Source organism: Lutra lutra, chromosome 3, assembly GCF_902655055.1.
Source record: "Lutra lutra chromosome 3, mLutLut1.2, whole genome shotgun sequence".
Taxonomy (NCBI): Eukaryota; Metazoa; Chordata; class Mammalia; order Carnivora; family Mustelidae; genus Lutra; species Lutra lutra.
In genome coordinates this window covers 86,051,293-86,075,155 of record NC_062280.1, presented here as the reverse complement: position 1 = coordinate 86,075,155, position 23,863 = coordinate 86,051,293, and positions in this window count along the sequence as shown.

Below are 23,863 nucleotides of genomic sequence, written 5' to 3'. Positions count from 1 at the left end.
GGAAATAAACTAAGAGTAAGAACAGAGGAGGCAAAACCACCTTTACTTAGATTCAACAAATAAACTAGAAAAGTGAATGGTTAGCCCCATGGTATCACCACCTTTTAAAATAAAGTCTTGAACACTTCGAAATTACAGTAAGAAATTATATTATGATTAGGGCAGAATTTCTGTTTTTCTATACACCTCTTATACTATCTTGGGTAAACTGCATTTACTGAATTAGTAGTAGCTACAAAGGCCATGACACCTCTGTAAAGCTCTCAGATGCCTTGACAATTTCATCATAGGAATGTGGCTGTATTTTTAACTTGTAGGGTGAAACATGATTGTGTAGTTTCTACTTAATTGTCATGTCTACTTAATTAATGACTATTTAATGTAGTCATACTACATTCTACATAACTTATTCTCTGGACAATCTTCTCTACAGTTGGATCCAAAGCCTGGCTCCAAGTGTGTGAAACACCTTTTTTTTTTGGAACTTCCTTGTATCTTACATTCTGAACAGGAATCTATTAGGCATTTTAACTCAGCCCATCAGTTATACCAGGGCAGCATTTCCTAAACATAATAATACACGAGACAGTTTTTGCATATATTTACCTTCCTAGGTACCAAAGAACACAGTGGGAGAGAAGCTCTTTTAGGGAATTTTCTTCTCTGTAGTTCACTGTCCAGGGAATTCTTTGTAGTGGGTTTTGTGGTCTAATATTTTAAAAAAAATACTTTTATTTATTTATTTGACAGACAGAGATCACAAGTAGGCAGAGAGGCAGGCAGAGAGAGAGAGTGGAGGAAGCAGGCTCCCCCCAGAGCTCCTGATGTGGGGCTCCATCCCAGGACTCTGGGATCATGACCTGAGCTGAAGGCAGAGGCTTTAACCCATTGAGCCACCCAGGTGCCCCCTAAATTTTTTTGATTTAAGGGAGTTATAAACAGGCAGGGAAAATAAGTGTTACTTATCCAATCGATGCAACTTATCTTTTTTTTTTTTTTTTAATTTTTACATAGACTTATGGTAAAGCGTTAGATAAAAGGCTATCAGGAACACTTGGAAATTCCAAACAGTAGTCTTTAAGAAGTTACCAAGAATGGGTTGGTCTGAATAGGCACTTCCTAATCCACTTTCTTCTCATTATCACCTGGGAGAGAAATGGATCCCACGATTGTCATAGTTTCCCATTTGTTTGTGACTGGATGGGTGACAAAATCTATAATTTAAATTTTCATGAGGGTTACTCATTTGAAACACTGGAACACAGAGGAAGAAAATAGTGTAATGAGTAATCCTTTATGGAAAAAAGAAGAGAGAGAGAGAGAGAGAAAGAGTTAAAGAGACTAGAGCAATCTAATTAAACTCAGGGGACTAAATAGACAAAATGACAAAGCCAAACACATAACTGTAATATTCTTGTTTTAATGTTTTTTGAACCTCAAGATTTCACATTCTAGCTACTCCATTAAAATTGTATATTCTGACTCAAACTTTTCCAACATAGACCTGAAAATTAGTTGATCTTCCTAAGTTTCACAGTTAAATGAAAAATTTAACAAGGTCTATATAGTGAAGTAATATACAACATTGAACTTTAGAATATTAATTAAGCAATAACTTCAGGATTATTCTGAAGGTCCATTTAATGATTATCTTAATAATTAGAGGGGACAACCTTATGAATATATCAAGATAGCTCTTTCTCCCCTTGGCACTTGCCTAAAATTTATACAAACTATCACCAAATAGCTCAAAAAAAGAAATCAACAACCAGCATAAAGTTAATCCACTGTTAAGCTATGTAACAGTAGTGAGAAAGCTAAGGGGGAAAGTTTGAATCAACAAATATTTTCTACATTCCTACCAGGAACTCCAAGGCCTTTTTTTCCCTTCTGTTCTTTTTTCCCCCTCCTTGTCTGTTACAAGTTATGATGTGTGGATGAAGGCTTTTTCCCATGCAGTAATGACTGTATACTGAGATTTCAAGGGGCTGTTCATGACAATCCCATTTTCTGTGTAATTTCATGGTTGTCTTCTTGAATGAAGATATTGGCTGCTCTGAAGCAGGGGGTCAGCCGCTCCTGCTCCCTTTCAGTATTGTTCCGGAGTATGTTTCCTTTCAGCTGATGAAAAGTAATTCATCATTTACACCCCTGAATTCTGCCAGCATTTTTTGAACAACTTTTCTTTCCCTGTGGTACCTTAGGCCCATGAAAGAGATAAATAGGTTCAATACAACACAAGGCCCCAGATCCTGGGAGCAGGTTAGGCCTCTGAGGCCCCAAGCTGCCCCTTTCTCATGATAGAGTTTGTCACCTTTCTACCTCTAGAAGTCAAATCCTGTCGACTCAGCCATCTTTCAGGCTCTCTGAAGTGGCTTTGGCACCCACTGGGGCATGTGAGCTTAAAATTGATTTTTTTTAAGATCTGTCAAGTTCCCTTAAGGGACGGAGTTGACAGCCAGCAGGCCTCAACTATCACAAAGCATTCAATGTGTAAAAGACACCTAAGGAACTTCCTTTGAGGGGCCAAAGGGCTTCAGACTTTGTGACACATTGAGAGGGTGCTGTTGCTAAGAAACTGGCTTTTGGCAATAGACTTTTTCCTGCAACTCTGTTACTTTGGGAAGTACTTTAAGCCACCTCTCTTCTTATAGCAGAAGACATCAACTATTATAAAAGCAAGAAACAAACAAACAGAAAAGATGTTAAATGGAATCATTCTTTGAGTCTTCAGATTCCAATAACCTACCACATACACAGTTTGGGAATTAGTTAACTGTAGGATTTATGCCAGCTCTCAGAAAAATAAAACACTGGACGAGTGAAACTTAATTCAAATAATAGCTGGTATTTGTTTTTAAAGTAAAGGATATAAACTCTTTAGGAATGTGAACCCTATAGAAAATAATGCAAAAGTAGATGGCTGTTTCTCAACTTCAACAACGATTGGCTTAAGAACCTCAGTAAAAGTGTCATGCTAGAGTTTACCTCCCATTTCTTGAAAAATAATTCCAGAGCAGTTACAACCAGCCAGCTGTTCCGACCTGGGTCTACCAGATAAAGAGGCTGTCTAATCGGCCTCTAATTTTGCCATTTCTCCCTATTTCATATGTTTACTTAGAAGTCAAAATAATAGGGGCAGGATTTTGGTATGTTGTTTTAAAGGCTAAGGAAGTGTTCTTTTCTTTCTGATATTGTTTCAACCTGACAAGTAATGTTATTTTTTTGTTGTTCTAAATAAAGAAGAAAAAACCCTGCCTCTGAGCCACAGCTTAACCACTTTCTCTAGCCAATCCACTTGTACAGAGGAAGCACAGCATCCTTCGGAAGATTAGTGACTCCTCAAAAGAAGTCAGGAGACAGGTTTTCAAATTCAATTCCAACCTGTGTGGTTTGAAGGCCATGAAACTTTCAACAACGACATAAATACTGCATGTGTCTCTCTCTCCGGGGGCTGGATTTTACCTACTGGTACATGAAAGGCCAATTGTATAAGCAGGTGTAGGTCTGAGTTGAAAGGATTTGATGGCATTAATCTCCCTTTAAGAGGGCTTGTTTTCATGGGCTGTTGTCAAGCATAACTGGGTTGTTCTGTGACTATAACTGCAGTTATATGTCCCTTGTCATAGAAAAGTGCCTGAGCTTTTCAGGGAATTTCTACACTACTTTTTCCAAACACAGTTCCAGTGTTCCTTGTATAGGGAGCAAGATGGTAAGGAGAGAGAAGTTTAGGCTTTAGTGTCAGACATAACTTTGGCTTTGAATTTTGGCTTGTGTGACCTGTGTTGACTCAGTGAATTCGTGAAACTTCTCTGAGACACAGCACTTGTGCACTAAATGAGGGCAGCCATATCTGAGGATTAAATGAGGTTATGCATGGAAAATATCTAGCATAGTCACTGGAATGGAATGTAATAAATGGTAATCGTTATTACTCTAATCGACCAAATATATTCCACGATTTCATGGTCTTCGTCACTGAAGCTCAGGACACCATAAATATTAAGAATTATGGACTTTGAAATGCAATTTTCCTCCTGAATCCAAACACTGAACATGTTAAACACTAAACTAGAAAGATTATTACTTAGAGCTAAATCAAGATGTGGCTATGATCATTTTGAACAGATAACCTGGTCAAAATATAAAAGGAAATACTGAGATATTTTCTGAACCAAGATTGCTAACAAAATATCTTGTACAGAAAAGGAACAGGTAAGAATAGATGTAGATACCACTGCCCTTCTGTTATTTCATGGACTTAAGTAGCTTTAGCATTATTGACTGACTAGGTCCTGCAACCTATAACATGAATAGACTGTTCTTAGTGGAGGACATATGTGGTCCTTCTACATGTTGGTCCACTCAAGTCGTTTTGTCAGCCAGCTTTCTCAGTTTCCTGGCTAAATGGGTATAGATGGGACATCAATGTTTTCTGAAAAGTTTCCCAGGTGATTCCAAAGTCCAGTCTGTGCCGAATGTCACGGCTTTTGATATAAAAACTTAATTGCTTTTCATTTGCCCGCAAAATGTGCTATGTGTCAGTAGCCAAAACTAATTTTGCAGGAGAATATCATTGCAAATAGATAGTCACTGAGTGGTTGGAGACAAAATAGTTGAAATTTAAAAGAAAAGAAAAAGGAGTCTTCAGTGTGTTAGAAAAAAAAACAATCACATCATTATCCCACTGTGTCCTCTTGACTATTGGTAACAGAGACAACAATCTCACCCCACAAATTATGTGATTATATAACTATCCATGTGTTATAAGGATAGTTCCACATGCACATACTGAAGGGGTAGAGATGGGACTTTGGACCTCTTTTTCTCAGTGTTCACTAAGGCTTTACATTATCCAGTTCTTTTTCTAGAAATTCTTCCCCACCCCCCCTAGATAGTAAATTAGATCGACTATACTGTGTCTGCTTAGTGTTCTCCAGTACCCCCATTACTGTAAGGGAAGACTGAATGAAGGCACTGAACAGAATGAGATGACTTCCCCATTGACTTATAGGCCACAGGAGAAAGTATCATGTCCAGTGGGATAACCCTTGTTTCCCCAGGGCCCACTTCAGTGTTTGCTGAATGCAGGTACTTAACACACATTTGCTGAGTGTGTAAAAAATAAATGAGCTCTTCCCATCAAGACTTTTCCAAAACCAACAGCATCTCCACACACTAAAGGCTTAAAATGGCTAGAGCCTTTGCCCAAGTATCGAACTAGTGTTCTACTACATAATTTTTTCATATTCCCCTGAGAAAAGTTGGCAAAAATGCTATGGCCAATAAATTCATAATTCACCAGAAAAAAAAAAAAAAGAGATTTCTCTCTCCTGGAAAGAGTATACTCTGGAATTTATTTGATAAGGTAGAAATGAGGTAAAGTGGGCTCATCCTATTTCCACATTGGGAATAAGTTCACCAGCAGTCTGGGAAGAAATAAGTAGCTTGTCTATTTTGGACATTCTTATAGCTATACTATCACTGATAAAGAAAAACTACAAAAGTTTCAGTGATACACTTTGATGCATCTATGTGTTCACAGGGTCATCATATTACAGTCATTATGGCTGTAGACACACTTGCCTCCCTGGTCTATTATAACTGGCCGTAATGTACCATACAGGCTCAAGATGTTCTCTTCTTGACTGAGTCTGGAGAGTATCTATTTCACAGTGTATTCCCCTTAAAGGGAGAGTCTACAAATGGCAATAGACGAGGCACTTATCTCTACATAAGCATCGAAGAAAGAACGGGAGTAAATGATGCACTTCATGGCGTTGCATTACTTCTCCAGTACAATTTGCTGCACTTAAAAATAGAGAGAGAGAGAGGGAGACAGAGAAAAGTAATTTAGTAAATGGACTCTAGTGGCCCGAAAGAGTTAATGTGCTTCCTCCTGCTAGAAACAGTGAGCCATTTATATGTAGGCAATCCCTTCTCTTCTTCTGAGCTGTATCAATGCTGCAGGAGACATTTTAAAATGGATCTTCACAGACTCTAGGGATAGTGGAAGAGGCTTTTTTTCATTGTCAGTAGTAACTAGAAAACGAGTTTGTAATTTTTTTTCTTATCTTTTTTTTTTTTTTCTTTCCTCTGTGGTGTCACTCCGAGAAGATGGTTTGAAAGACTTGCTTTCTTACATTTGGAATCAGTTATGGAGAGGTTATCTCCTTGGTGTTCTTAGTCCAACCACACAACAACTTGAGGGGTTAGCAAGTATTTTCTATAATAAAAATAAAGAACAACAGAAAGAGCTGATATGTCCTTCAAGCATTTTGATAGATTTCCATTTGTTCATTTCTCTCTTTCTACTACCCATTACCAGTTCAATTCTCATTTTTTAATATCTGTTTCTGAATATTTTCAACATATTTTTGCTTAGGTTGTTCTTTTTAAAATTATATCAGCTTTTTCTTTAGTCATAATTTAAATGAATACTAAATGCATCACAACCTCTTTTAATTATAATTTTCTCTCACAAATTCATCATGCAGTATAAGATTCTGATAAATATGCTTTTGTGGTTTTTGCATTCTTTCCAAAATATCTTTTCCCAGGGCAACCTCTTTTGGATTCCTTTATTTTTACAATATGTACATGTCTAAGTGTTTCAACAGTATTTTTCAAACATTAAGCATTCATTTACTTGTTTTTCAAATTCTAGGGTATGAATTTCACAAATATTTTCCTTTAACTGAGCACAAATATGAGATGTACTTTTACTGCACCCCCCCCCCGTGCCCCCTGAACAAGTTTCCACCCTGCAAAGGAAATTTTATCTAGAAGAGAAACATTTGATATTTTATTTTCTCTTCACGCCCTAGAGGTGTATTTCAACATTCACAGAATACCTGACTATCTTTATTTTCCCTAATGTCTATCCAGGCAGGATCTGCTGTGTCAGCTAAAACACTCACAGCTTTTCTCTTCTTGGGCTATCATATCTGTACAATATTGAAACCTCCCCCTCCTTATTTGGTTTCTAGTTTCAGTAAACCTTATCCTAGCATTTTAAATCTTCAGTCATTTCTCTGACTCAACCATATCACTAGTATTTCAATAATATCATGCTTATTCCTGATACTCATATTCATACTTATCATCGATAAAGCTTTGATGTAATAAATCCTTGATATAATATCGTACTTACCCATGCTATGAGATATAATCAAAAATGAAAGCAGAAATTTAAGATACAGAGTAAAATATATTACTTGCCAATTTTCCACAGTAACTTTTCATCATTACTCCAAAATTACTTTTTAATGCAAAGAGTAGTTTCAATCACATTGAGGCCCACATGATTCAGATACTATCATAATCACAATTAGATTACATTACTGCAATCAGGAATGGAGATCATTAAGAGAAAGAATATAAATTGCTTTAGTTTTACAAGTACTGAGCTAGCAAAATTATAATTAATCTCCATTTATAATCTTTTCTTTCATAGAACTGCAAAGCATGCTACTTTTTTTAGGCCATCAATACAAATTAGAACCAAGTAATAAAGCCCTAACTACTACTACTGTGCTGCTCACAATTGAAGAAACTTCCACATTATGTATAGAAGCCTTTTGATACCAACAGTGCCCTTAGAGTAGATTGTTTCAATGCAATAAGCCCAACTATCACAAGGTGCTGTATAAAAAACAGAATGCTGCAGAATCTTTCCTTTCAGAATAATCAGTTTGTGCATTCCATTTCTTAAATGAGATGGCGCTACTCATGTAAAATGAAGAAATATTGAATTTGCAGTCACTGTGAATACATCATCCTGGGCATCCCAAACTTGAAATATAGTGTTTTAAAAGTATAAGAAATAATAATAGAAAAAAATAAATAAATTCAAAATACTGAGACCTTCAAGATGCAACCAATTCTAATTCTCTTAATTGTTTTATATTTTTAAAATGTATTAAGTTATGTGATACCTTGGTATTCTAAGTCCTTCCATAGTCCTTTATATACCTTTTGGTTATTAGTCCTCAAAACTCATGTCAAAATATACTAAAATAAATATTATAGATGACTTAATATTATACAGATTCACAATTTTTTTCCCACAATTTGGAAATCAAAACTGTTATAAAAACCGATGATTTTTTAGAACTCATTTGGTGGCTAATTGAACCCACATGAAGCCAAGTTGACATGAACTTATTTGGCATGAAGGTCTGTGTGAATATTCCTACGATACGGCTCCAGATCCCAATAAATAATTAAATAATAATGGCAGACATAAACATTAGCTTTTCTAAGTGGGAAAAAATAGTTTTCTAAAAAGCATCTTGGAAGAGTTCTAGGTAAGGATTTATGGCCTCAGTAGGGGCATACAGGGCACACAAAGAGCTGAGACCAAACTGCCAGTTAACACTTGTCACCTTTGCCTGCTGCCTCTCTATGCCTAGTCTTTTCCTTTAGCACAATCTTGCTCTCAGAGTCTCCAAATCAGCTTTTCACCACCTTGCTGGGGATGGGTAGCAGCTGGGCCATGGTTCTGGTCTGCTGAGCCTTTAAGGTACTGATGGGAGTTTGGGTAGCTGGAGCCCTGGTTGGACACCACCAGCTTTGAATCTACATATCCATTTACCCAAGTAACCAGTGGTCCCAGTGGGATGTACAGATATTATTTATTTGTATGTGTGCCATGAATTGGAAGATATTGGGAACCATTGTTTTGGGTATCCAGTTTCTTTCCACCTTCTCCTAATTTTCACAAACCAGGTTCAAGCTGTTGATAACAGTGCCTGACAAAATAGATAATGATTATTTGCAGAATGTTGAAGGTATAAAATGATATTTTTATTAAAATGTTTGCACTTTTTAATAGATACATAAAATACTAATTTCAGGAAACAAAATATACAAGAATAGGCTATGAATGGTTTATGCTGAGTCATTTCTAGTGTAGGCTAATATATTTCTAAGACTGATTCTAAAGGCAGCTCATTTAAGTATGGGAAAGAAAAATAAGTCTAATGTTTTGTATCTGTATCAAATCCTCTATTAATGGTGGGAAAATATGGCAGTATAGTTTTTGTTTGTTTGTTTGTTTTGTAACATAGATTTTAGAAGTGATAATTTATAAAACACCTTAACAGTTGATAAACCTCTCAAATTCCAGGAATTTGTAATGATCCTTTGCAAAAATAAGAATGGAGTAAATAATGATAGGATAAATGCTTAGGTATATTATTTTATCTATAAAAACAGAATAAAAAGTTTTACTTATAAATAATTGTTTTACTTTAAATGTTAAAAGAATGGATTTTAAATGGTTCTGCACCAAATCTAATTTAATTAAACAACATGCACACTGCCGCCCAAATCGTATTTTTACTGTATATACAAAATAGTAATAATTTTTTAAAAACAAAATTACTTATAGGCAATGAAATTAGTTTTTAATGCTAATAAACTCATGCTTTGCAGCTATAATATTCCATAATATTCTATGGCTCTACGCTAGGAAGTTTTCAAAAAATCGAAGCTTTCCAGAAATTTTCCTTGTCTGAAGGGACAGCATGCAAAGTTTGATTCAGAAAGAAAATCAAGATGAGAAAAGAAGTATAATTTCACCTCACCAATGATTATTGGAGAAATTACAAATATTTTCTAAGATACTCTATAAATAAGATAATAAAACATCAAACAAATTATATTTGTAAAGAGTAAATCATCTCTCTTATCTAAAATTTAAACAATTATGAGTATAATACATCAGTAGTGTATTTCCCCTCCCATCATTAATTATTTAATTAATCTATCTGGATCAGATGCTTGTAGGATACTGATAGGAAAAGACATTGTGTTTGACATTAAAGAGACACAAAATAAATTCATTGGCAAAATGCTATAAAAGAACAAGAAAATGCTATTATGGTTAATAGGAGGGAACTTTCTACTGACAGCCGTCAGTAGAGAATATTCTGTGTGTGTGTGTGTGTGTGTGTGTGTGTGTGTGATGGTCTCTGAAGTCTAAATTTCTTAAACAAATATTTAAGCTTCTTTAGTATTTAGTCTCAATCTGCTTTTATATTCATATAGCATAAATTCTAACTAAATTAGTTTTCTTGCCAAGTTGCTTGGAGAAAAGCACGAAGGCTAACTGTGTTAGGCCATGAATAGTATTTTTCTTAGTGAACATTGGGGAAAATTCTTTTGTTAGCAGTTGGAATAAATTGGATGGTGAAGGACTGAAGGAAGAGAAACAAAGTTTAGGCATCGAGGCGAGAAAAATAAAAAAGACCTGAGTGGGAAAAGAAAGGAAAGGATAAAGGAGGATAAAAGATAATATTTTGAAGAAAGTACGCACATTATCCAGGGGATAAGGGAGAGGGGCAAGTTGGAAAATGAACAGCAAAGTTTTGTATTGTTTTAAGTCTGTGAAGAGTTAGAGATATAATTCCATTAAAGAATTAGGTAAGTGGCCATAGGAACTTTCCTCGAAATACAGGAGAATAAAAGCGTTTTACTCTTTTTCTCCCTTTCTTTAAGATTTTCTATTTTTCTTGATGTAACATACAATAAAAACAAATAAAATGTAATAGGAACAACACCCTAAAACCAAACCAAATTTGTTTGATATTCCTATTAAATATAATTAAGTATGGAACACAATGATAATAAACACTGGGGACTATGCATATCTCCTAGGACTTTATCAAAGAATTGAGCTCTCAAAATGGAAATACTGCAGTATTGCAGTGTATGTCTATCCCAATGACTTTTTCGTCAGAGTCAGGAGAACCAGGGATTTGACTAAATGCTCTCTGTAGAGATCCTGGTTGACAGTAAAGGATTTCAGCAGAGAAGTTGCTGAGGGAGAAATTATGATTTCTGAGCCATACTTAAGAAGCATGAGGATCATGAGAGACTTGTCAGATGGTGCAGAGGAGTATATTTATGTGTGTGTGATTATTAGATCAAAATGAGAACAACCAGTGACTTAAATAATATTTCTATGCATCCTACCTGCATCTTGAGGACAAAATTGAGCAGAAATACCTTACTAATAGAAAGGAAGTAATAGCCTTCATGATTGAGGAATAAGAAAAAACAAACATATTAAAATTGGAGACTAAATAACCTAGCTCCCTCCAACCCAAACCCAAACCCCAACAGTCATTCATGTTACTGTCCAAAGATTGCTTGCACAGGATACAATTGTACTTCTCAACTCTTTCTAGTAACTTGGAGCCATGTGACATGTTCTGGTTGATGAGTTATGAACATCAGTCATGAAAGATTATTTAATTGCCCCAGAGCTTACTTGTGGGGATCACTTTTTCTCTTCCATAGTACTGGTAATTTTCTAGATAGCTTTCCATCTATCTTGATCATAGAGTGAGGAGAGTAACAATATAAAAATGAACTGCAGATGAGCTATAATTGTTACAGATTATAAAATTAAGAACTTCTGCTGTGTAATTTGGGTATTCCTTTTTACTACCTCCCAATTTGGCTTCTCCTGCCTGGCATACCCCCTATTCCTTGGAATTCAAATATGAGTAATAATCAGAAAAGTAAGCATAGCAATAAGGAGAAAAAAAGAAAAGGAATAAAAGTAACAAAAACAAATACATGGTACATCTTGTAAAAGGAAAACCCCGAGGAAACTGATGAAAAGTGACAAGAGGTAATTCCTAATTTCATATACACCTAAAAGAAGTAGAGATAATATGCTTTCTCTAAATCTTTTTTTTTAAGTGCAAACAATAAAGTCAGATCTATATTATAAGCCAACCAAAGGAGATAAAAATAGAAAAAATATATAAAATATTTTAGAAATAAAAAAATCACACAAAAGAGTCCAGTCAATCAGGAATATTTGAAAGCAGAAGTTGAAAAATATTTTCCGTGAAAGGCCAGAAATTATCAATCTTTTAAATATAACCATTCTAGAAGATATAGAGCATTATCACATTATAGCATTAATTTGTATTTTCCTGTTCAATAAAAATGTGGAGCATCACTTTAGAGAAAAGTTGAACTTGTATATATCTACTTTTGTGAATTTTATATTAAAATACTTGCCCACTATTCACTGGGCTCTGTTATTGGTGCTATTATTTTATATATCGTTATTTCTCAATAAAGCCTTTGTCATATATTTCATATATATAATATTTATTCCTCATGTGTGACTGGCTTTCTCATTTTTTTAACTTTTAAATAGTGTTTTGAAGAGTAGCTTTAAAGTCCATGACTTCCAGTGCATCCTTCTTCCCTTTTATGTGTTTTTTTATGTCCTATTTCAGAAATGGTGGCCTTCTAAGGCTCATAGTCTTCTTTTCTATTTTCTTCTAGAAGTTTTCTTGTTTTAGATTTTCCTTTAGATCTATGATCCAATTTCTTTTTTTGTTTGTTTTTCATTTTTTAAGACTTTTTTTTTTTTTAGAGCAGCTTTAGTTTCACAGCAAAGTTCAGCAGCAAGTGCAAAGATTCTCACACACCTACTGCCTCTTCATGCAGTCTCCCCACTATCAAAACCCAGCACCAGAGTGGTACATTTATTACAACCAATGAACCAATCAATGAATTTATGATACATCATTATCACCTGAAGTTCATAGTTTATTTTACAGTTTAATCTTAGTACAATTCATGGGTTTACAAGCCTAGATGTATATATAATGACACACATCAACAATGATATAACCATATACAGTAATTTTGCTCCTTAAAAATCCTCTGCTTTATCTCTCTTTGACTCCTAATCTCTGGTAAATACTAATTTTTTTTTTTAATGACCATTCTGACCTTAAACATTTTTTTTCTTTCTTTTCTCTTTCTTTCTTTCTTTCTTTCTTTCTTTCTTTTTTTTAAGATTCTATTTATTTGACAGAAAGAGACACAGCAAAAGACAGAACACAAGCAGGGGGAATGGGAGAGCGAGAAGCAAGCTTCCTGTTGAGCAGCGAGCCAGAAACAAGATTAAATCCTAGGACCCTGGGATCATGACCTGAGCCAAAGGCAAACGCTTAACAACTGAGCTACCCACACACCCCCCAATACTGATCTTTTTACGTTGTCCATAGTTTCACCTTGTGTAGAACATCATATAGTTGAAATCATACACCAGGTAAACCTTTCCAGCTTGGCTTCTTTCACTTAGCAATATACATTTTAAGTTTCCTCCATGAATTTTCATGGCTTAATAGCTCATTTCTTTTTAGTTCACTGTCTGGATATAGTTTGTTTATTCACCTACTGCAGGATATCTTAGTTGCTTACAAATTTTGACAACTATGACTAAAACTGCTGGAAATATCTGTGTACAGGCTTTCTGCATGGTATTTACCAGCTTATTTGGGTAAATACCAAGGAGTTCAAATTATTGGGTCTTATGGTTACTTTCATTTTTTCCACAACTTTATGGTGGTGTGACTTATTTTATTTTTTTAAAGATTTTATATATTTATTTGACAGAGAGAGAGCACAAGCAGGGGTAGTGACAGGTAGAGGAAGAGGGGGCTTGATCCCAGAGTCCTGGGATCATAACATGAGCCAAAAGCAAATGCTTAACCAAGTGAGCCACCCAGGCGCGCTCAGTAGTGTGATTTAAATACCATAAAATTTGCCCATTGTAGTGTATCACATTGATTGATTTGAGGATATTAAGCCACCCTTGCAGCTCAAGAATAAATCTCACGTGGTCGTGGTGAATAATCCTTTTAATATACTGTTGGATCCTATTGGCTCTTATCTTGGTGAGAATTTTTGCATTCATGTTCTTCAGGGATATTGGTATGTAATTTTCCTTTTTGGTGAGGTCTTTGTCTGATTTTGGGATCAAGGTAATTCTGGCCTCATAGAAAGAGTTTGGAGGTTTTCCTTCAAATACACAATCCAACCTTATATCTAAAAGAGCTGGAGGAAGAACAACAAATAAAGCCTAAACCCAGCAGGAGAAGAGAATTAATAAAGATAGAGCAGAAATCAATGAAACAGAAACCAAAAGAATAGTAGAAGAGATCAATGAAACTAGGAGCTAGTTCTTTGAAAGAATTAATAACATTGATAGACCCCTGGCTGGACTTATCAAAAAGAAAAGAGAAAGGACCCAAACAAATAAAATCATGAATGAAAGAGGAGAGATCACAACCAACTTTGAAGAAATACAAACAATTGTAAGATAATGGGTAAATGTATGCCAAAAAATCAGGCAATCTGGAAGAAATGGATATATTCCCAGAGATGAGTAAACTACCAAAACTGAAACAGGAGGAAATAGAAAGCTTGAACAGAGAGCCATAACAAGCAAGGACATTGAAACAGTAATCAAAAAATCTCCCAAGAAACCAGAGTCCAGGGCCAGATGGCTTCCCAGGGGAGTTCTACGAAACATTTAAAGAATAATTAGTACCTATTCTTCTGAAACTGTTTTTAAAAAATAGGGAGAGAGAATCTTAAGTAGACTGCACTGAGTATGGTGCTCAACTCATGGCTGGATCTCACCTCTCTGAGATCACAACCGGAGTCGGAACCCAGAGTCGGGCACTTAAACAACTGAGCCACCCAGGTGCCCCTATTGTGTTTGAGGTCCATTTATACCATAGAGTATTTAATAACTCATCCCTTTTCATAGCTATTATTCTCATATGGATATGCTACACTTTATTTATCCATTTAGTAGTTGATAAACACTGTATTGTTTTATCTTGGGACTACTATGAATAATGTTGCTACTTAATATACACACACTCATAAATGAATGTTCTCAATTCTCTTGAATATATAATCCATTTTCAGTATTTTTTGTGCGTGTGTGCATAGTGTGAGGTATTATAGTGTATTCTCCTGCATATCAGTTGGTCCAGCACCATTTGTGTGAAGCTATTGTTTCCAAACTGAATTAATTTGGCCTCTTTGTCACAATATTATCACAACTGATGATATTTATTTAGGTATATTTCTTTTATTTTTTTTAAAGATTTTTTAATTTATTTATTTGACAGAGAGAAATCACAAGTAGGCAGAGAGGCAGGCAGAGAGAGAGGAGGAAGCAGGCTCCCTGCTGAGCAGAAAGCCCGATGCTGGACTTGAACCCAGGACCTGGGATCATGACCTGAGCCGAAGGCAGCGGCTTAACCCACTGAGCCACCCAGGCGCCCCCCTAGGTATATTTCTATACTTCCTATTCTGTACCATCAATATATAGGTCTATATTATTCTAATGACATGGTTTATTAATTACTGTAGTTTTATGATATATCTTGGTATTAGGCATATAAGTATTTCCATTGTACTCTTCTGTAAAACAGATTTAGCTATTCTAGATTAATTTCATTTCTACAAATATAATTTAAGCTTGTAAATATCTACTGAAAAGAAAAAGCTGCTGAGATTTTAATTGGAATTCAGTGAAATAAAATGTTCAGTTTAGGGAGAATTAACATCTTAATAGTATTGAGTCTTTCCAGTCCATAGGTGTAGTATATCTCTCAAATAGTTATTTTCTCCCAGCATGTTTTATAATATCATTGTGTAAATTTTATACATATTTTACCTAATCCATTCTTCACTTTTTGTATTTTGGATGCTATTTTGATGGTATTTTTATTTTGATGTCCAATTGTTAGCTCATATATAGAAATTTTATTGATTTTTGAATATTGACCTTGTATTATTGCCTTTATTACACTGAATTATTAGTTTTAGCAGCTGTTTGGTAGATTCCTTAGAATTTTCCAAGCAGTTCTGTTCTATGTAAAAAAAAGTCAATTTTGTTTATTTTTTTGTTTGTTCTTTTCCAGTCTGATGGGATTTTATTTCTTTGTCCTGCCTTACTACAAAGGCTAGGAACTACAGTGAAATGTTTAACAGAAGTGCTGAACTGAGGGAAAAACCATTCAGAATTTTATCATTGAATACAACATAAACTAATTTTTGTAAAACTTAATAAAACGTTGAAGTTCCTTTCTACTCCTATTTTACTGAGAGTTTATATTATAAATGAATATTCAATTTAATTAAATGCTTTGACTCAATATATTGAGATGGTCATTTTTTTCTGTTTTATTCTGCTAATGTATTAAATTACATTGTTTGATTGTTATAATAGCTAACTTGTCATGTTAGAATTTTAGATTTACCAAAAATCTGTAAAGATAGATAATACAAAGATTTTTCATATACTCCATACCCAGTTTCCTCTATTATTAATATATTACACTGGTGTAAAGTATTTGTCACAATTAAGGAGCCAATACTGATATACTGTTATCTACTAAGGACTACATTTTATTCAAATTTCTTTCTTATTTGCTAATATTCTTTTTCTGTTCTAAGAGTCTATCCAGAATACCATATTACATATAATCCTCATATTCCCTTAAATCCTCTTGGCTGTGACAATGTCTCAAACTTCCCTTATTTGACGAAATTTATAGTTTAAGGAGTACTGACAAGGTATTATGGAGAATATTCCTCAACTGGGACTTATTTATGTTTTTCTCATGTTCCATGAAGTTACGAACCTTAGGATGAAATCCACAGAGGTAAAATGCATCATGTAATATCAAAGATATACACTATCAACATGACTTATCACTGTGGATTTGAAGCTTGACCACCCGACTGAAGTACTATTTGTCACGTTTCTCTACTGTGAATTTACTATTTTTTCTCCCTTTCCATTTTTACTTTTTGAAAGGAAGTCACAATACATGACCGTCTCCTTTAAGGTGGAGTAACTATATAAATCAAATGGACTTTTTTTTATTAAGATTTTATATACGTATGTATGTATTTATTCAGAACGCACATATGTGAACACACATGCACAAGCAAGGGGAGGGGCAGAGGGAGAGGAAGAGAGAGAATCCCAAGCAGACTCCACTCAGCACTGAACCTGAGCTGGACAGAGGGTGATCCCATGAACCCCAGATCACAACCCCCCAGACCATAACTCTTGAAATCAAGAGTCTGAGGTCCAACCAACTGAACCATTCAGTTGCTCCTGGACTCTTTTGTATAGGAGATTTTTTTTTTCCCCACAATTACTTAGTTAATACCAGGATGTACTCATTGATACTTCTTTTAAACTATTTTCATCAATGATCTGTATTTTTCACATACAGATCTTATACTTATAGCTAATGATTTCATTTTTATTTCTCTGTTGTAAATTGTATGTTTTCTTTTAATTACAAATTCAAATGGTTCATTAGTGGTATATAAGAAAGCACTGATTATCGTCTATCCTTGCTGTATTGACTTATTGTTTCAGGAGACTATTATTAGGCTTGTGGAGACCCACTAGGGGATAGTTATATCATCTCTGAATAAAGTCAGCTTTCCTTCTTTCTTCCAATGAGTATATATCTTATTTCTTTTTCTTATTTAGTAATACTAGTTAGGACTTCTAAAGTGGTAAAAGAGATCATCCATCCCTTCATTCTTACTTTAGGGAGGTGCCCAATCTCTCACTCTTAAGTAGAAGTTAGCTATAGATTTTCAGTAGCTCTTCTTTTTGATGTTGAGAAAATTCTCTATTCCTAGGTTGAGTTTGTACTATGTATAGGTGTTGGATTTTATTAAGTACTTATTCTGTATTAATTTATATGATTATAACACTTCCTTTATCCTATTGGTGTTATGATTTTCAGTTATTGAATTCTTCCTAATTTTTTTTGCATTTTGTAAACTTTTATGTATTTTTGCACACCTGAAAAAATTAATTGGGTTGCTGAATAAATATGTTTTCTTGTAATGTCTTTATTTGCTTCTTTAATTAGGCTTATGCTGTGCTCATGAATGAGTAAAGAAGTATGTCCTGTTTCTATTTTCTGGGAGAGTTTGGGGGGACAAAACATTACTTTTTCCTTAAATGTTTGAAAGAAATGTATATATATTCATATCTGCATATGAAAATATGCATACATATATTGCTGAATTCAACTTACTAATTTGTTTGGGCAAACCTGGCCTTATTAGGATAATTCTGAATTCATAAAATAAGTTATTACTCTTTTTCTGTTTTCCGAAAGACTTTGTGTAAGATCATTATTATCTTTTTTAAATGTTTGATTGATTATACCAATGAAGATATTTGGATCTAGAGTTTTTGGTAATTAAATATTCAGTTTCTTTATTTGGGATAGGAATATTTATAATTTTTATTGCTTTTTGTGTCTGTCTTTAAAAATTGAGTCTTAAAAATTTATCTACTTTTTCAAAGTTATTAAATATATTTTACATAAATGTGTTTTATAATATTCCTTTAATATCCTTTAATATATGTAAGATCTGTAGTGATGTGCCCCTTTTCTTTTCTACTCTCTACTTTCTTATTTTCTTTATTATATTAGTTGGGGGTTTATTAATTTTATTGAGGCATTTTGAAAGCATTTTGAATCATTCTTTGGCTTTATTTTTCTTTATTGTTATTTCAATTTATATCCCATTGATCTTCTATTTATTATTTTGTTTTCCTTTTATTTAATTCCTTACTTTGCTCTTATTTTACTATATTCTTAAGGGGAAGGTTAGATAATTGACTTTATAATTTATTTTTCCTCAATAAAATATTTGAAGTATTAGTTTTCCTATGAGCATTGCTTTAGCTACAAGCCACAAATTTTGATATATTCTTTTTAAAAAAAATTCTTTATTTATTTGACAGAGAGAGAAAGAGCACAAGCCAGGGGGAGTGGCAGGCAGACGAAGAAGCAGGATCTTGGCTGAGCAGGGAATCTGATGCTGACTGGAGCCCAGGACCTGGGGATCATGACCTGAGCCAAGGGCAGACACTTAAGGGACTGAGCCACCCAGATGCTCAAATTTTTATATATTCTATCTTAATTTTCATTCAGATCAATATGTGTTCTGATTTATCTGTGATTTCTTTATTGTTCCATGTACTATTTAGAAATTTGTTTTTAATTTCTAAATATTTTTATATTTTCCAGTATCTTTCTATAATTAATTTTTATTTTCTTTGCTTTATAGTTAGAGAATATTCTCTATATTTTTACACATTTATAAATTTATGAAGATGTCTTTCTGATCCAACAAATAGTGTATTTGAGGGAATATTTCAGTACACTAGAAAAGAATTGCTGCTTTGAAATTCTATAAATGCCAAATAGAAATTTCTATAAATGCCAAATATAAATGCCAAGCTGCTTAAGTATATTGTTAATATTTTCTATGTGTATCAGTTTTATCTTTACTTGGTCACTTCTGGATTAGTCTTACCCCGAGGGTAGTTTGCCCCACTCCTATATCTGGTATCTATTCAATATTTATTCAACAAGATCTCTTTAATCTGACAGGTAAGAACATAAATTTTCCTGGTGGTTTTGAGTACAGAAAACTATTTGGCTTACAGCTCCCAGATAGTTGTATTTCCTCAAAAGTTTTTCTTTACACAACCTTGCAGAGTTTCATCCTATGCATACACACAGATTCATCTTCAACCAATGACTAGACAGGACAACTCTACATATTTCTGGAATTTTTTTTTTTTAACATTGCTTTCTCTGCATCAGCATTGAACCCTGAAAATTATATACACACAGCCTCTCCAATGTCTGACTTCTGACCTCTCATCTCAACCAGAATGATGGTCTCTATTAAGTTATTCCCAAACAGCACTGCAGTTTGAAATCAGCTCCTTGCAGGAAGCCCTTGCAATTAAAAGGCTTCTACCTTTGTTTTCCTTTCTCTCAACGATCATAGTTCTGTGCTGCTTATAATTATCTAAAACAGTTATTTTTAATATTTTATTCAGCTTTATAATTGTTTCAAATAGGGAATAAGTCATGCTTTTTTTTTAAAAGATTTATTTATTTATTTGACAGATAAAGATCACAAGTAGGCAGAGAGGCAGGCAGAGAGAGAAGAGGAAGCAGGCTCCCTGCTGAGCAGAGAGCCTGATGCAGGGTTCGATCCAAGGACCCTGAGATCATGACCTGAGCCAAAGGCAGACGCTTTAATCCACTGAGCCGCCCAGGTGCCCCATAAGTCATGTTCTTATTACTCTCTCATATCTGGAAGAATTTCTGTAACTGCTCCTGTTGAATGAAATATGTCCAACATCTATCTTCCATGCTAACCTGATGCCATTTATAAACCTCATTCATTTAATTGTCTTTTTCTACTTTGATATCACTACCTAACAGTTTTTAAGATCCAGTTGATTGCTTAATTAATTGTTAAATTATGTTAGAAAACAATTCTAAACTAGTTACACAAAGTGTAAACAGGGGTACTAATATTGGATGTTCTCTTGAATATGTTCTCTTGAATATGAATTTTGCTAAAAGAAGAGGAAAAAATCTCATGCTAGATATGGTGGTGACAAGCAGAGATTTTTAATTTTTATTTAATTGAGGATTTAAATAAGTTTAAAGCAATTTCTTGTTCTATGGTTGGACATTGATATTGTCTATAAATTAGCTCATAAAAGCAGACTTTAGAACATGATATTTGAATCATTAAAACAACTGAACAGAGTCATTTCAGGGCACATAGAAAGAAAAAAGAGGAGAGTGATATGTAGTGGTATGTAATAAACTACAGCTATTCAGTCAAAAATTCTCAAGTTTTTTTTTTTCTTTTTTTTAAATTTTAGCTTCAATTGTAGTGTTAATTTAGAGAAAAACAAGAATTAATATAGTTAACTAAAAGATACTTTTCATTTTAAAGGGAATGGAGATTAGAGAAATTACCCAATAACTGCATTATTTTGAAGGTCTCAGTGAGTTCTCTAAGAAATCCTCATTTTAGAGGCATGAAAGGTGAGTTCCTGGGAAGCCAGAGAGGGTTAAACACATAGACCAAAATTGCTTTCATGTAATGTAAGTAGATGACCAAAATTAAAAGTAATACTTGAGTATATCTCTAAATAGCCACAAAGAACCATGTGATATTGGTATTTTCCCCACCATAAACCCTTGCCCTTCCCAAACATTCTCTAAGTATAAAAAGGCAGTGTTCAGATTAAGGAGAACATTTATTTTTCTTTGCATACTTAACTGATTTCATAATAGCTGACTCAGCTTTTCTGGCCATAGTGCTTTATTTTACTAATTTTGATAAAAACTTTGAGAATGTAAATAATGCAGTATATATATTTTGACTTTTCATGTTTGATGATCTAATAAAATGATAAATGGGTTTAGAAGTATCTGATAACATCTAAGTAGCTTAGAGTTTGGATACTGAGTAAGGCATGATTTTAATTTGCTCATTTCTCCCAATTGAGTCTAAATCTATAATGCCTCTCCTACTGTGTAAGTTATATTTTTCTCCTTTGTATATATTCCATAGACTATGCTCTAAGTATTCATTTATTTATTAAACTACGAAGATTGCACTGATTTATGTCTATATAAACTCTGAAGTTCTCAGGACAGCAGTTCTGTCTTAATGTTTTTTCCTGAGATAATTAACACTGTGACTGACAGAAAGTTGTTTTTAAATGAGAATTTGCTGGATTAATGAATGCACCTATGAATGAATTAATAAATGAATTCATAAACATATTTTTATGGAGCGCTTTCAATATGCCAGACATTTAATCAAATTCAATTCAATAAATATTGCTGAGAATGTTTTGTGCTACAGATGTTGTGCTAAATGTTGTGGCAGGAAACATTCTGGTAACCAAAAGAGCTTCAATAATTTCAAGATCTATATTCAAATAAAAAGGGTCATTTCATCCAATAAACCAAAATGTGTTCTTGCTAGATTAAAGAAATATAGAAAAGTAATTCAAATGGAAAAAAAAATTAGTGAATACTTATCAAATTTCTGGATGCAAAAATATCTTAAGCTTAAATAAAATAGAATTCTTCATAGGAAAAGCATGTTGATTTGAAAACAAAATATGATTTCAAAAATGTACATTAAAAATAAAAAACAAAAGACTAGGGCAAATTTACATAATAAAGATCTCATGTCACTGACAATTGATCAGGTCACACAAATTGAGTGAAATCTACTAAAATATGGACTGACACAATTTCAAGTGGCATAGATATGGAAATAAGCAAAAATGCAACCAGTAAATAAACTAGTGGAAAATTTTTAACCTAAAATCAAATATGTAAATTAAAATAAATAATGTTATTTTTAACAATAGCCAAATTTGGGGGGAAAAATGTTCTTAAAAGTCCGAAGCTGCCAAAGGTTTAAAAAAATCTGCGACATTTGTAATGCACTTTGTATTATAAATACAATTATTATGCTTTACAAAGAAATTTTGCATTTTGAGCAAAAAAAAATATACATCACATGATTCTTTAACACCACTTACGGGGATTTTACTAGAAAATGAATTAAACCTTATAATTTATTATAAATGTATCATTTACAATTATTTATAATTATAATAAATTAGAAAAGTTCCTATGATTGGGAAAATTAGAATGATTAAAGAAATCACATTACATCCACATGAGGAACTATTTATTGGCTCATATATCATAGTGTTAAGAACTTGAGCTTCAACCTCAGATTCCCTCATTTGAATCACAAATGAAGCATAACTATCAGTCTGACTTTTATATAGTTTTCGAGCATTTCCGCACCTCAGTTTACTCTACTGTGAAATTTGGATACAAACAGTTGTATACATACTTGTGTGTGTGTGTACACACACATATAATTGTACATATATTTGCCTATATAGTTTTGTACATTCTAGGATTGCTACATGGAATCTCTCTGAATTAAATCCCATAACATTTCATCAGTAAACACCTTTTATGCTTTTACTCTATGCCAGATGCTCAGGATTCAAAGATGAGTAAGAGACCATCCTTTTCCTTAAGGGAAAGATTACTTGACAGCACACATTCAGTGAAGAGGCATATTTCTATCAAGGGGATTTGGTGGAGGAGAAGGGAGGGAGTGGTCAATTTCACCTGAGATATTGTTACTCTTTTATCAGTGTGGAGTTTTGTTTTGTTATGTTAACATATATAAAACTTAATTTTCAAATCTTTTTAAAAAGAATATCTATTCTTAATTAGTTTAGGAGTTATGGTAGATTATCCACTGAAAGATTAATTACATGCTTTCCAGTGAAGTATTATAAGCCATAAGTTGAAAGTTGGACCAGATGCATTTCAGCCCTGAAAACTCATTAACCATCTGACCATGTTGCACATATGGTAACAAAGTGAAGAATGTATCCAGTCAAACACACATAAACACTTCTTCATCATCATAGGACAACTGCCTCTTAATGTATGCCAGTAATCTTTTGATTTCTCATACCTACAAATGCCTAGTTTATGAACAGAAAAGCTAGGAAGACAGAGGTTTCAAATGGATTTGTAAACCCACACTAAGTATGTCGAAGTCGAGACTGCTGGTCTCTATTCCATTTTTGTTACAAAATTTGGCATTCATCTCTCTAAATCTCAAACTTAAAATGAGTTTTGGACTGAAAATGTGAAACTCTATGTTAGAAGTGGACAACTTCTCTGTTGGAGAAATCACATGCACTGATTTCATTGGCTAAAATATTTTAATACTTAAATGATCTAGCTATTGATTTATTTGAGAGAGACTGCCCTGTCCTCTACCTCTTGCATAGGTACCAAACTTCAGACATATCCCAAATTTTCACAATTCTTGTTCTCAATACAGTACTACCACTGACAAAGTAAACATTCTCTACAGCTCTTCCTGAGTCACAAGATGGCAACCAAGCTCACCAGCCTGAACCATGTGATAAATGAGGTGGCTTCAAAGGGAAGTATTTAACAGTTCCATGTATAAAGCCAGAATATGTCTGCCATAAATATACCAGTGTAAGTAGTTTATTTTTGATCTTTTCATTGATTTTCTTTTTTGCTGAAATGTCTTAATTTGATAGGTATTTGCAGGTGTAACAAAC